Source organism: Heterodontus francisci, chromosome 10, assembly GCF_036365525.1.
Source record: "Heterodontus francisci isolate sHetFra1 chromosome 10, sHetFra1.hap1, whole genome shotgun sequence".
NCBI lineage: Eukaryota > Metazoa > Chordata > Chondrichthyes > Heterodontiformes > Heterodontidae > Heterodontus > Heterodontus francisci.
In genome coordinates, this window is record NC_090380.1 from 102,398,697 (window position 1) to 102,414,684 (window position 15,988).

Sequence of the window (15,988 nt, forward strand, 5' to 3'; positions counted from 1 at the left end):
CAAAGGGGAAAAAAACACAATGTACATCTATAGACTGGGTGTTAATACTGACTTAACTGTACATCGTATAACAGATACCGGCGAATACTCCCTAACCATGCACAAATGAAATTTCTCGAATTAAAATTTCTCCAAATCAAATAATACAACTGTCATATATATAAAATAATGTACTGTCCATTCCCAATTCATGCTTGACTGCTGTGCCCTGTGGGTAATACTCGGATATGCAACATGAACTGTAACACTTACAGTATAGCAACACTGTCAAAAAAGAGTCCATCTTCTTCCTCTCACTCTCTTTGGGCTAAGAGATTAAGCATTTTTTCTAAACTAAAAGGAGACCCGAACCAAACAAGTAAAAAATACAACAATGTTTTAAACAAGTTGGCACGGCCGCTTGCCGTAATACGACAGAGGGCAAAAAAACACAGAATAAGCTGTCTGAGGAATTAAAATGAAAGAGGCAGAAAAACCTCTCCCCGCTTTCTCTTCTATTTATCTCTCTCTCTCTCTTCCCCTCTGTCTGTCTGTGGCCTGGGCCGCTCTCGTTGCTGAGAAGCCGACGCCGCTTGGGTTAACAGTCCCCTCCTTTCTGGGGGGTGGTGAAAGGAGATTGGTGGGGGGGCGGCGAAAGAAAATAAATAAATCGCCAGTGCGGATATTAAGACTCGTCTCATCACCACCTTCCCCTACCTCTCTATCGTCCCCTTAAGTGTGAGTTATTATTTTTGATTAAATTGTGCCTCTGTTTCTCCCCTTCCTCTCTTTTTTCCTCTCTCTCTGTTTTTTATTTCACAAAATGGCGCGCACTACAAACCTGCGCAACAGCAAACACCTCCTCGGCGCCGCCTTTTTTCAAACCCGCTTTACACCTCCTTGCGCTGCTCGCCAGCCCGACTTCTCCAGCCGCTCCGACCATTCAACTTTCTCCTCCCGCTTTCCGAATCTTGCCTTCCAGATTTTTCAGAGTGGGTGGGCAGTTTAGGAGGGAGGGGGGGGGGGTGGTGGACTTTTAAAAAAAATATTCCCCCAAAAAATTATTCCGAGGCGGGAAAGCCTTGAAAAAAAATTTCTTCTCTTCTCTCTCCTCTTAACAACAAAATGGCTGCCGACGGAGCGCGTTGCTATGGAGACTGTCAATCAGGGCGGATGCCCCGGATGAGGCGCTGACGTCAGCAAGGGGAAAGGCGGGGCCTCGCCGCCGGGAATGTTGTAGCCGGCTTCAATGCCCCGGATGCCGCACTGATTAATAGGGTGGGGCCTGTTGCTATGGGAAACTGTCAATTAAATGTGGACTTAAAGCCACACACTCTTGTTGCAAGGGAGGGGTCGGCAATGGAACCTGTTAGGCGTTGTGGTTTTTTTCATTAAATATGGTTGCCCTTCTCAAAGGTTACACAATTGTGTGTATGTTTTTTTTTGGTTGTTGCCCTTAAAACAATCATCGTGTTAGTCACCAACATGCAGAATCAATCGATGCAGAACTTTTGATAAGACTTCAGGAGTCGCGGCTACCGCTCCCCGACCCCCCAAAAAACACAAATTCCCCCTCCCGCTTCTCCCCAGTACACCATTTCATCCGTCAGTGCTGACGTATATTGGTGCATGCTTTTTCTGTAAGTGGGCTGGAATCTATAAATTTGCACCAGTGAAGTTTTATTTATTTATAATAAAAAAAAACTGCAGGCGCCTGTTTTATTTGCACATCTTCCGAAACCATATTTTGAGTAAAAGTGAAGATGACCTACAAACCCACTGAAACATATAAACGGTGTGACAGAATGGGCTTTCCTCCCATTGAGCCTGGTTGTCGAGCTTGTTGGGTTAGTTAAACGATGGAGAGTTTTTGAATGATGGAAGTGGCATTTCACTGTTTAACTTCTGTAACTTGAGAGGCAACCATTTACCTTAGAATCCACCCCAAACCGCAGTGAATTCTTATATTAACACATGTGTTTGTTTATAAAGGCGTCCGCTTTTTAATCTTTATGTCCTTTTTTATTCTGGCAAGATTAATGAAAACCTGCTTTCATTCCTCTAACAGCATAGTTATACAATACATTAAAACCGTCCTTTTGTAACAGGCTCTTCGCTCCATTCTCATCAGCTGGCGTGACATTCACAGTTCTAATGAGTTATGTGTCTGGCACACACTGCGTGGGGGGACGGGCTCAAGCTGTAGGTGAGCAGGAATGTAATACTTCAGACTGCATTGCTTGCTTGCATTTTGAATGGTGAAAGTGGCACGGTATCACGACTTCATTGTTAATTTGTTTGTGCTGGCATTACAATATCATATCACCTACAATTCTAATTGAGGCATATCACTCCATTGAATTTTATTTTTGAAAAAAAAGGTGAGTGAAGTGGCTCGCCTCTTGGTAACAGAAACAGTGCGATGCTGAATGAATGACGCATACCTGTACAGTCCCAGGTTTAATCCCTCAGATTCTGTTATAAAAGCAAAATACTACAGATGCTGGAAATCTGAAATAAAAACAAGAAATGGTGGAAATACTCAGCAGGTCTGGCAGCATCTGTGGAGAGAGAAGCAGAGTTAACGTTTCAGGTGAAAGGTGATGAAAGGTCACAGACCTGAAAGGTTAACTCTGCTTCTCTCTCCACAGATGCTGCCTGACCTGCTGAGTATTTCCAGCATTTCTGTTTTTATTACCTTTGATTCTGTTGTTGGCCAGTCTCAGCTGGGACAGCTTTAGAAGTCATTGTAATTATTTTCAGTACCCCTACCTGAGCTTGGGATAGGGGGTGGGGATCAGCTCTCAGTTACTTATAGTCAAATAGATTGCTGACATTTGCCATACCTGCTCACACATTAGGCTGCTTGAACATGGAAAACTGAAGACCAATGCTATCTTCCAGAAACTAGACACGTCACAGACAAGAAGGTATCTTAACCTTAGTTTATTTAGCTCGATATATGCACAGAGCGCAACAGATACATATATATTTACGTCGAGAACTCCTCCGAGTTATTTCCAGGGGTCACTCCAGGTGAAGTACGATGTGGCTTGCTGACCTTGCAAGGAACAGCTCAAATGTACCTGCAGTACAATGCTCCATACAGCAGCAAACCTGCCTTTTTGTCACGGGGTTCAATTCAAACAAACCACCGAATTGTTTTGCGAATATACAGCGAAACGCATGCAAATCGACACATTATATTTATCTGCAGCGCCCTCCACAATATGATAATACAATCTCTTTCAATCACTAGCTATGCCAATACGCAGATGAATGTATTGCAGCTGAGATTTTTTTTAAAAGACCATTGATCTCGCTCACTCGTATCAGGCATACAAGTGTGGATTGCAAACTCCCAGATGTATCTTGGATTGACTCGGACAGGATTTGCGCAAAAGGTTCCTTTCAGCTTGTTAAAGGAGTCCTCACAACTGATTTAAATAAAAGCAAAATACTGCAGATACTGGAAATCTGAAATAAAAACAAGAAATGCTGGAAATACTCAGCAGGTCTGGCAGCATCTGTGGAGAGAGAAGCAGAGTTAACCTTTCAGGTCAGTGACCCTTCTTCAGAACTGACAAATATTATAAATGTAAAAGGTTTGAAGCAAGTAAAACAGGGGGCGGGGGCAAGAGATAACAAAAGAGGTGTTGATAGGACGAGGTCACAGAGAATAACTGACAAAGCGTTAGTACAGAGAGGGTGTCAATTGACAGTAAAGCACAAAGCACTCCAAGCACAACATTATTTTTTTAAAAACAGAAACAGTGGGTAGGCACAGTAGAAACAAACAAACCAAACTAAAAAAAAAACTAAAATAAAATAACCGAATAAAAAAGAAAAAAAGAAAAAGTAACTAAACATAAAAAGGGGAGCCTGTCATGCTCTGAAATTATTGAATTCAATGTTCAGTCCAGCAGGCTGTAGCGTGCCTAATCGGTAAATGAGATGCTGATCCTCCAGCTTGCGTTGATGGTTACTGGAACACTTAGGGAGGCGCAGTGGTTAGCACTGCAGCCTCACAGCTCGAGCGACCTGGGTTCGATTCTGAGTACTGCCTGTGCGGCATTTGCAAGTTCTCCCTGTGACTGTGTGGGTTTCTGCCAGGTGCTCCAGTTTCCTTCCACAGCCAAAGACTTGCAGGTTGATAGGTAAATTGGCCATTGTAAATAGCCCCTAGTGTAGGTAGGAGAATTGAGGGAAGCTGGGGATGTGGTAGGGAATATGGGATTAATGTAGGATTAGTATAAAATGGGTGGTTGATGATCAGCACAGACTTGATGGGCCGAAGGACCTGTTTCAGTGCTGTATCTCGCTATGACTATGACTGCAGCAATCCCAGGAAAGAGATGTGAGCATGAGAGGTAGCTGTGGGAGTCAGTGGGCTTATAATGAATGTTAGTAGACAGCCTATCCCTGGAGATGGAGGAAGGCAAGTGTTGGAGATGGACCATGCAAAGGTTAGAGAAGGGTGGAAATTAGAAGCAAAGTTGATAAAGTTTTCCAGTTCCGGGCGGGAGCAGGAAACAGCACCAATGCAGTCATCAATGTACTGGAAAAAGAGTTGGGGGAGGGGGCCTGAGTAGGACTGGAACAAGGAATGTTCGACATATCCCACAAAAAGACAGACATAACTAGGACCCATGCGGGTACCCATAGCAACACCTTTTACTTGAAGGAAGTGAGTTGAGTTGAAGGAAAAGCTGTTCGATGTGAGAACAAATTCAGCCAGGTGGAGGAGGGTGCTGGTGGATGGGGACTGGTTGGGCCTCCACATAACTGTCACTGATCTCATCTCCTCTGAAGATCTTCCCTCTAGAGCTTCCAACCTCATAGTCCCGCAACCCTGGACAGCCCGCTTCTACTTCCTTCCCAAAATCCACAAACAGGACTGGCCTGGCAGACCCATTGTTTCAGCCCGTTCCTGCCCAACTGAACTTATTTCTTCCTATTTTGACTCTATCTTTTCTCCCCGGTCCAGTCTCTTCCCACCTACATCCGTGACTCTTCTGATGCCCTACATCATTTTGACAATTTCCAGTTTCCTGGCCCTAACCGCCTCCTCTTCACTATGGACGTCCAACCTCTCTACACCTCCATCCCCAACCAGGATGGTTTGAGGGCTCTCCACCTCTTCCTTGAACAGTGGCCCAACCAGTCCCCATCCACCACCACCCTCCTCCGCTTGGCTGAATTTGTTCTCACATTGAACAACTTCTCCTTCAACTCCAATCACTTCCTTCAAGTAAACGTATTGCTATGGGTACCTGCATGGGTCCCAGTTAGGCTTGTCTTTTTGTGGGATATGTCGAACATTCCTTGTTCCAGTCCTACTCAGGCCCCCTCCCCCAACTCTTTTTCCGGTACATTGATGACTTTATCGGTGCCATTTCCTGTTCCTGCCCGGAACTGGAAAACTTTATCAACTTTGCTTCTAATTTCCACCCTTCTCTCACCTTTACATGATCCATCTCCAACACCCCTTCCCTTCCTTTCCTTGACTTCTCTGTCTCCATCTCTGGGGATAGGCTGTCTACTAATATTCATTATAAGCTCACCGACTCCCACAGCTACCTCAATTACACTTCTTCACACCCAGCCTCCTGGAAGGACTCCATTCCATTCTCCCAGTTTCTCCGTCTCCGACGCATCTGCTCTGATGATGCTACCTTCCACGACAGCGCTTCTGATATGTCTTCCTTTTTCCTCAACCGAGAATTCCCCCAACCGTGGTTGACAAGGCCTTCAACCGTGTCCAGCCCATTTCCCACACCTCTACCCTCAACCCTTCCCCTCCCTGTCAGAAACGTGACAGGGTTCCCCTTGTCCTCACTTTCCACCCCACCAGCCTCCAGATCCAAAGGATCAGCCTCCACCACTTCCGCCACATCCAGCGTGATGCCACTACCACACGCATCTTCCCCTCCCTCCCCCTGTCAGCATTCCCACGGGATCATTCCCTCTGCGACACCCTCGTCCACTCCTCCACCACCTTGTCCCCTTCCCACGGCACTTTCCCCTGCAATCACAGGAGGTGTAATACCTGCCCATTTACCTCCTCTCTCCTCACTATCTCCCCTGCAATCACAGGAGGTGTAATACCTGCCCATTTACCTCCTCTCTCCTCACTATCCCAGGCCCCAAACACTCCTTTCAGGTGAAGCAGCGATTTACTTGTACTTCTTTCAATGTAGTATACTGTATTCGCTGCTTACAATATGGTCGCCTCTACATTGGGGAGACTAAACACAGATTGGGTGACCATTTCGCGGAACACCTCCACTCAGTCCGAAAGCATGACCTCGAGCTTTCGGTTGCTGGCCATTTCAACACCCACCCACCCCACTTTCATTCTCACATCTCTGTCCTGGGATTGCTGCAGTGTTCCAATGAACATCAACGCAAGCTTGAGGAACAGCATCTCACTTACTGCTTAGGCACACTACAGCCTGCCGGACTGAACATTGAGATCAATAATTTCAGAGCATGACGGTCCCCCACCTCCCCCACTTTTTATGTTTAGTTCTTTTTTCTTTTTTTTTCTTTTTTATTTGTTTATTTTATTTTAGTTTTTTTTTAGTTTGGTTAGTTTGTTTCTACTGTGCCTACCCACTGTTTTTGTTTTTTTAAATTTTTTTAAATGTTTGTGCTTGAAGTGCTTTGTGCTTTACAGTCAATTGGCACCCTCTCTGTACTAACGCTTTGTCTTTCAGCACACCATTAACATACCGTTTGCCTTTGTTCCATGACCTTCTGGTCAGTTATTCTCTGTGACCTTGTCCTATCAACACCTTCTCTGTTGTTATCTCTTGCCCCACCCCCGCTTTACTTGCTTAAAACCTTTTACATTTCTAATATTTGTCAGTTCTGACGAAGGGTCACTGACCTGAAAGGTTAACTCTGCTTCTCTCTCCACAGATGCTGTCAGACCTGCTGAGTATTTCCAGCATTTCTTGTTTTTATTACAACTGGTTTAAATACTGCTCCCCGGTTAGACTCTTAAGGATGTAGCTGTGTTGTTACAATTTAGAATGAAACATAGAAACGTAGAAAATAGGAGCAGGAGTAGGCCATTTGGCCCTTCGAGCCTGCTCCGCCATTCATTATGATCATGGCTGATCATCCAACTCAGTAACCTGTTCCCGCTTTCTCCCCATATCCTTTGATCCCTTTCACCCCAAGAGCTATATCTAACTCCTTCTTGAAAATATACAATGTTTTGGCCTCAACTGCTTTCTGTGGAGAGAATTTCTCCTCATCTCAGTCCTGAAAGGGTACCCCATATCCTTAGACCATCGGGAACATCCTTCCTGCATCTACTCTGTCAAGTCCTGTTAGAATTTTATAGGTTTCTATGAGATCCCCCCCTCACTCTTCAGAACTCCAGCGAATATAATCCTAACCGACTCAAACTCTCCACATATGTCACTCCTGCCATCCCAGGAATCAGTCTGGTCAAACTTCGCTGCACTCCCTCTATAGCAAGAACATCCTTCCTCAGATAAGGAGACCAAAATTGCACACAATATTCCAGGTATGGCCTCACCAAGGCCCTGTATAATTGTCGCAAGAGCAAATGAAGCTCCAGTAAAATTGTTTTCGGAAATGCTTGGATATTTTGTTCTTGGATGATGCTAAAAAGCAGTGGCATCTACTTCCGCCTTGTTCAGTCTGAAACACTCCCAGTCTGCCCACTCAGATCCCATGGCATTATTGCGAAGAAGAATTCTGCCTGGTGTCATGGCCAATGTTTATCTCTCAACCAACGTCAACAAAAATAGATTATCTGGTTATTATTTCATTGTGGAATCTTGCTGTGCACAAATTGGCTACTGCATTTCTTATATTACAGCAGTGACTACACTTCAGGAGTAAAAGCACTCTGGAACATTCTGCAGCTGTGTGAAAGGCACTAAATAAATGTTAGTATTTCTTTCTTTCACTGGGTTCCCAAGGTACAGTGTCACAGCTAGGGGGTATGGTCGCATCATGGTTATGTTATTGGACTTGTGATCAAAAGGTGTGGACTAGCGACCATAGAAATGAGAATTCAGTTAATTAAATAAAACTGGAATAAAAAGCTAGTATCATCAATGGTGACCATAAAACTACCGGATTGTTGTAAAAACCCGTCTGGCTCACTCACGCCCTGCAGGGAAGGATTCCTGCTGTACCTAACCAGTCTGGTGTATATGCGACACCAGGCCCACAGCAATGTGGTTGGCTCTTAACTGCCTTCTGAAATGGCCGCTAAGCTGTACCAAAGTGCTATGAAAAACTATAATAAGAATAAAATCAGACAGACCACCCAGCATCAATCTCGGCACAGGATTTGGGCATGACAAAGGCACGCCCAGCTCAGTCAGCTCTGCCATGTCCTCCTCACGAATACCTGTGGGCTTGTGCCAAAATTATAGGACAGCTGTCCCACAGACTAGTCAAACAACAACCTGACGTAGTCATACTCACAGAATCGCATCTTTCAGCCAATGTCCCAGAGACCTCCATCACCTTCCCTGGGTATGTCCTGGTCCAGCTGAGGTGGTGGCACAGTGGTATACAGTTGAGAAGAAGTGGCCCTGGGAGTCCTCAACATTGTCTCCGTACCAATGTTCGCTTTAAGCTGCGTGGGTGTGCAGCTACGCAACAATCTAGAACATTTGGCGTAGGGAACAAACAGACCATGCACAACCAACATTTCCTATAATGCCCACATCCTGTGAATTAATTTTAAAAAATGATTTGCCCACAATACCTTTTCCCACCTTCACTGTAAGTTCTGCCTTCTGGAGCTGAGCCAGTACATATTCAATTTAGAGAAGGGGTTCATCCCAATTCTAGTCAAATATCATTATATTATCTTTATACACCAACTCATATTATTAACATACAATCTACCAACCACTGGAATGTTGTTGATGTAGTCTTCATCCCAGAAAGCATAACTGCAAACTGATACAGTCCTATGTTGCAAAAGTGAAACATGCTATGGCTTCCTCCCTTCAGGTACCTTGCAGCCTCTCGTTTCACAAGGATCCCCTCCATGCAGGAAATAAAATATGCATCAGCTGTTTCATCTCCTATAACCTACACAGAACCATGCTATTTTACCCTTCTTTGAAGTGAGCAGCATTGACACAATCCAGGGACGCTGCCAAATGATCAATAGCTCCGACTTCTCACATTTCTTGCAGTTTCTTCTCTTGTGTGTTCTTGCATGCTATTTGGAACTGATTTTCATTTTGCTGGATTGGAATCCTGTTAAAATGTCCTGTCTGTGCACAACCTGCCATTTCATAGCAAGATGACCAAAGAACAGAGACTGCAAACTCTAACAAGTTTTCCATTCAGGTGACAAACAAGAAGATACAATCAACATTCCCCACTGAACACCCAACTTTGCTTTCGCTTGCTAAATGAATTAAGTCATTGGCCTTGCCATTCTCTAGGCTGAAGAGGACATGGTGACAGTACACCTGGGGAGACGGTGGTGTAATGGTAATGTCACTGGTCTAATAATCCAGAGCCCAGGCTCGGGTTCAAATTTCCCCGCCCCCCCCCACCCATCCCCCCCCGGCAGATGGTAACATTTGAATTTAATTAATAAAGCTGGAATTATAAAGCTAGTCTAATAGCACCATGAAACTATTGTCGATTGTTGTTAAAAACCCATCTGGTTCACTAATGTTCTTGAGGGAAGGTAATCTGCCGTCATTGTCTAGCCTACACATGACTCCAGACCCACAAGAATGTGGTTGACACTTAAATGGCCTAGCAAGCCACCCAGTGGCAATGAGAGATGGGCAATAAATGTTGGCCTAGCCAGCGACGCCCACATCCCACAAACAAATAAAAACAATTAAGCTACACAGGACCTCAACCTTGTGCTCAATCTAAGGTTTTAACATGTTCACATGATGCAGTCAATGTTGATACTGCTAGGTAGGTATTTCAACCATGGGATTTACATTGCTGCAATTTTCCACCATGGTACAAACCTCCCCATTGAGTCTAGCACTTGTTTTGCGTTAATGCCAATCTCTCGCTGACCCAGTATTCTCAGATCCTGACATTTTGGTCATTCCAGAGTTACGCGTAGCTTTGTTCAGGCTCCAGATTCTCCTGAGTAATCAAGTCCTTCTCAGTAAGAGGAGATACTCCATTACACTCTTCTTGCCAGAGGATTTCCTATACCACATCTCTTCGATTGCTGTCAGTGGGCCATAAACTCAACGCCTGCACATCAACTCAAAAGAGTAGATCCTTGTCTATGCTTATGGGACCTTAATGTATGCAAACAGCAGCTCCAACAGCTTTTAAAAAAAATCCCAGTCATTGGGTTCTGCCAAGCTGTTTGCCAGTTCCACCAATCCAGTTGGCTACGCTAATACAGGGTGATTCGAAGCTGCTTAATAACAGCATTACTCGAGAAAACCAACCAGTGAAAGCTTTTTCAGCAGTGTCCCAGCTGCAAAGTCTGCCTCTATGGACTTGCACCCAATGGCACCTGGATTTATAGTCCATTGTTAGGATATAGATCTATAACACCTACCCCCACTTTCAAATGGTTCATTGATTCTGGGTAAGGATTACAACTCGACACAGTATTCTAACTGTGGATGAATTAAAGATTTGTATAGGTGTAGATTTGTATAGGCAGGACCGTACTCCAACACAGAAGTCCTCGAGGTGGCCAACATCCCCAACATATACACCCTACTAAGCCAGCGGCGCCTGAGATGGCTTGGCCATGTGAGCCGCATGGAAGATGGCAGGATCCTCAAGGACTCGGGAGACAATGGGTAAGCGCCTGGAGGTGGTCAGTGAATAGTGGAGCAGCACCTGGAGTGGCTATAAAGGCCAATACTAGAGTGACAGACTCTTTCACAGGTGCTGCAGATAAAATTGGTTGTCAGGGCTGTTTCGCAGTTGGCTCTCCATGCAACCATTCTAAAAGCTTGAATCCTTTGTGTTTTTTAACAGTTTTGACAGCATGTCTCCCATTTTAAAAAAAGTGCTTCTGTCTTTCCGGTCCTCTACTCTTTTTAAAGTTTTACCACTGCATATACATTTTATCCTTATTATTCTTCTCAAAACATATAACCTCATATTTCTCTGATATCTATCTGCCCAATCTGCTAACCTCTGTTCTCTCAAAGTTCCTTACCATCTTCTTCAGAGAATCATGCCCCCTATTTTTGTGTCTTCTGCAAATTCTGGTATTTTACCCCCTATATCCAGATCTATATTGAGAGCAGTGATCCCAACATTGTCCCTGGGATACAGCATTATTTACATCCGTCCACTTTGAAAAACATCTTTTAATCATAACTCACTGTTGTCTGTCCTTTCACCAATTCCTTATCCATGCATTCCCTTTCATAAGATGTTCCTCAGTTTTATCAATAAGTCTCCTATGTGGCACCTCATCAAATGTCTTTTGAAAATTCATATATCCAACATCCATTGCATTTCCTTTATCAATGAATACAGTATTTCCTCTAGGAAGTCTATTAAATTTGTCGGACATGATTGGCCTTTAAAGGATCCAATCTGTCTGTCCTTAGTTAACATATGCCTTTACAGATAAATATTAATTTTATCACATAATATGGCCTTTAGAGACATACCTATTATCAGTGTTGAACTGATTGGTCTATAGTCACCTAGTTTATGCCTTCCTCCATTTTGGAGCAGAAGTGTTACTTTAGCAACCCTCCAGTCCTCGGGTACAAGTTCCACATCCAAGGCAATTTGAAAGATAATGGTCATAGCCTCTGCTATTTCCTGTCTGACTTCCTTTGACATTTTAGGATGCCATCAGGGCCTGCTGCCTTGACCACTTTGAGTGCCATTTTTTACAGTGCTATTTTCTTATTTATGGTGATCCAATTTGCTCAACCTCCTCTTTTGTACCCTTTGAGTCTCAGGTACTCATTCATTATCCTATTCCTTTCCCATCTCTAATCTGCACTACTCTTTTATTTATAAAAACATAAGAAATAGAAGCAGGAGTAGGCCATTTGGCCCTTCAGGCCAGCTCTGCCATTCAATGAAATCATGGCTGATCTTCTATCTCAACTCCACCTTCCCGCACTATCCCCATATCCCTTAGCTCCCTTCATACCCAAAAATCTATTGATTTCTGTCTTGAATATACTCAACATTTGAGCATTCAAAGCTCTCTGGGGTATAGAGAATTTCAAAGATTCACAACCCTTTGACTGAAGAGATTTCTCTTCATCAGCCCCAAATGGCCAACCCATTATTCTGAGACTGTGACCCAGTGTTCTAGATTCCCCAGCCAGGGGAAACATTTTTTCAGCATCTACCCTTAAGAATTATATATGTTTCAATTATATCACCCCTCATATTTCTAAACTCCAGGGAATACAGGCCTAGTCTACTCAATCTCTCCTCATAGAATAAATCCCTCATCCCAGGAAGTAGTCTAGTGAGCCTTCATTGCATCCTTGAAGCCAAGTATGTCCTTCCTTAGGTAAAGAGACCAAAATTGCTCACAGTCCTCCAGGTGTGGCCTCACCAATGCCCCCTATAATTGCAGAAAGACTTCTTTACTGTTATACTCCAATCCCTTTGTTTAAAAAAAAACTAGCATGCCCCATTTGCCTTCCTAATTGCTTGCTGTATCTACATGTTAACTCTGTGATTCATGTACAAAGACACCCAGACCCCTCTGCATGCAAACATTTCCCAGTCTCTCACCATTCAAAAAATATTCTGCTTTTTTATTTTTCCTACTAAAGTGGATAACTTCATACTCTGCCACATTGTATTCCATCTGCCATGTTCTTGCTCACTCACCCAATTTGTCTATATCCCTCTGCAGCCTCTTTGTGTCATTCTCACCCATTACTTTCCCAACTAACTTTGTATCATAATTTTCTATTACTTCAAAAGGCGAAAGTGAGCGGGTTTAGCCGCCACCAGCCTGCAGGTTTTGAGCCCGCATTCAGAAAGAAAAATCGTGGTGTGTCATCACAGAGAAGCAGGTAGGTGATTGGCTGGTGAGTATTTCCTATTTCTCTGATCTAAACTAGGGAATAAACTGGTGAGTCTTATCTTTGTATTTTTAAAAGTAAGGTTTATTCTTGCTAGTAAGGTATATTAAGTATGAGTAGGGTTTATCAGTATTAGTAAGGTTTACTAGCATTAGTAAGGTTTATTACCTGTAGTAAGGTTTATTAGTATAGGTAAAGGTTTATTAGCACTAATAAGATTTATTAGCAGCAGCAAGGTTATTAACTAACAGATAGAGGAATGGCAGGGCTGCTCCAACCTAAAGAGTGCACATCCTGTGCTATGTGGGAACCCCCGGATCTTTCTGTGTCCTGGATAGCCATTTGTGCAGGAAGTGTCTTCAGTTGCAGCAGCCTGAGCTCCGGGTTTCGGAACTTCAGCAGCAGCTGGTGCATCCATGAGGTTGAGACCTTCATGGAAAGCATGCTTATAGATGTGGTCACCCCACAGCTTAAGAGTATGCAGGGAGAGAGAGAATGGGTGACCACCAGAAAGTCAAGTAGAAACAAGCAGGTTGTGCAGGAGTCCCCTGAGTACATCCCACTCTCCAACCAGTATTCAGTTCTGTAACAAGTAGAGTTGATGAGGGGGAGCCAGTGGATGTGGCTTATTTGGACTTTCAGAAGGCTTTCGACAAAGTCCCACGTAAGAGATTAGCATGTAAAATTAAAGCGCATGGGATTGAGGGTAGTGTATTGCAATGGATAGAAAATTGGTTGGCGGGCAGGAAACAAAGAGTAGGGATAAATGGGTCTTTTTCCGAATGGCAGGCAGTGACTAGTGGGGTATATACATTAATGATTTAGATGAGGGAACTAAATGTAATATCTCCAAATTTGCAGATGACACAAAACTGGGTGGGAGGGTGAGTTGTGAGGAGGAAGCAGAGAGGCTTCAGGGTCATTTGGACAAGTTGAGTGAGTGGGCTAATGCATGGCAAATGCAGTATAATGTGGATAAATGTGAAGTTATCCACTTTGGTAGCAAAAACAGGAAGGCAGATTATTATCTGAATGGCTATAAACTGAGAGAGGGGAATATGCAACGAGACCTGGGTGTTCTTGTACACCAGTCGCTGCAGGTAAGCAGGCAGGTGCAACAGGCGGTAAAAAAGGCAAATGGTATGTTGGCCTTCATAGCGAGAGGATTCGAGTACAGGAGCAGGGATGTCTTGCTGCAATTATACAGGGCCTTGGTGAGGCCACACCTGGAGTATTGTGTGCAGTTTTGGTCTCCTTATCTGAGAAAGGATGTTCTTGCTACAGAGGGAGTGCAGCGAAGGTTTACCAGACTGATTCCTGGGATGGTGGGACTAGGGTATGAGGAGAGATTGAGTCAGTTAGGATTATATTCGCTGGAGTTCAGAAGAGTGAAGGGGGATCTCATAGAAACCTATAAAATTCTAACAGGACTTGACAGGGTAGATGCAGGAAGGATGTTCCTGATGGTGGGGGAGTCCAGAACCAGGGGTCATAGTCTAAGGATACTGGGTAAACCTTTCAGGACTGAGATGAGGAGAAATTTCTTCACCCAGAGAGTGGTGAGCCTGTGGAATTCGCTACCGCAGAAAGTAGTTGAGGGCAAAACATTGTATGGTTTCAAGAAGGAGTTAGATATAGCTCTTGGGTCTAAAGGGATGAAAGGGTATGGGGTGAAAGCAGGAACAGGCTACTGAGTTGGATGATCAGTCATGATCATAATGAATGGCGGAGCAGGCTTGAAGGGCCGAATGGCCAACTCCTGCTCCTATTTTCTATGTTTTGAAAAACCTGAAAAGGATAGAAGGTGAGAGGGTGATAGGGGAATGAACAGCTGTGGGCGATAAAGGAGAGCTGGAAACACATTTCGTCACATTTCATTTTGCGTGGTGAGGAGGTGTCATGCCCACTTGCTTTGTTGAATGATAATTTTCATTCATCCACTTGACTGGAGATCTCAATTTTATATTTTTTGAAGAAATTTAAATAAGAACAGATAAAAAAAGATGACTTTGCTGGCAGCATAGGATGGCCACCTAATTTGCAACACTGTATCCTACATTGCAAGGCCTGTGAAGTGGAGATGAAATGGCTGTTCATCCCAGCAAGAACCAAGACCCAGGAAGTCTAAGGGAACTACCTGTTCTTTTTAGCAAGAAATGAAACACTGCAACCATGTTGGAATCACTGGTGACAGTCATGTCACAAGCCCCTCCCCATCTGTGGTTTTAAGCTTGTGTTTCTCTGCAGCAGCAAGGAGAAGCAACTGGACTCTGACACCTGCAGACCCAAGTGAGTGTCTCTCTCTCTCTCTCTCTCTCTCCATTCCAGCTTGAAAGCTTCAAATCCTACCTGTTGACTGACCACATTTGCATACTCCAGCTACAATCAGAAACCCCATTGGAGGAAATCATCCACATCGTTGTCTCCAAAAGACCCACCAAACCAGTCATCCACCTCTTCACACTGAAAGCCTCAGGACCACCGAATTCAGCTAGAAGTCAGCTGAATCACCGAACACCACAGACTGTATACCCCTTTTTCTATGGACTCTAATTCAACCAATCTAGCTTTCCTCACTCTGTAACCTATTTGTGTGTGTGTAAATCTCTCATGTGTGTGTTTGTGTGTGTGTGTGTGTTTGTGTGAGTGAAAGTTGGCGCACAGTTTATTATTTTTATTAGTTCCGTTAAGGTACAATAAAGTTAATCTCTTTCTCTGTTAAACTCAAGAAAACCTGTCCGATTGGTTCTTGTTATCGCAAGTAAGTAATCAAACACCTACTGAATTGGCCAGTACATCCACTTTAAGAAAGAATTAAACCTGTTGTGATCTAACAAGGGGAGGGAAAAGAGGGAAGCCCTTTGAACCCTCCTTACTTGACCGTAACACATTGGAGAAGTTGGGATTGCTTCCCTGAGGGAAGAGAAGGCTAAGAGGTGATTTGATAGAAGTATTCAAAATCATGAGGGGTCTGGACCCAG

General features: G+C 43.9%; 1 protein-coding gene across 3 annotated transcripts in view; it reads right to left on the minus strand.

Moving 5' to 3' along the window:
• dyrk1aa (dual-specificity tyrosine-(Y)-phosphorylation regulated kinase 1A, a) overlaps positions 1-1,105 on the minus strand; it is a 142,919-nt gene extending 141,814 nt beyond the window's left edge. For 2 of the 3 annotated variants that reach the window (XM_068041192.1, XM_068041189.1), the window contains exon 1: positions 821-1,105. The gene's annotated coding sequence lies outside the window, so the exon portion shown is untranslated. Of the gene's footprint in view, positions 1-252; positions 778-820 lie in introns of those variants that run through there. The other variant, XM_068041190.1, reaches the window with a different exon arrangement.
• Between the last annotated feature and the right edge of the window lie 14,883 nt (positions 1,106-15,988).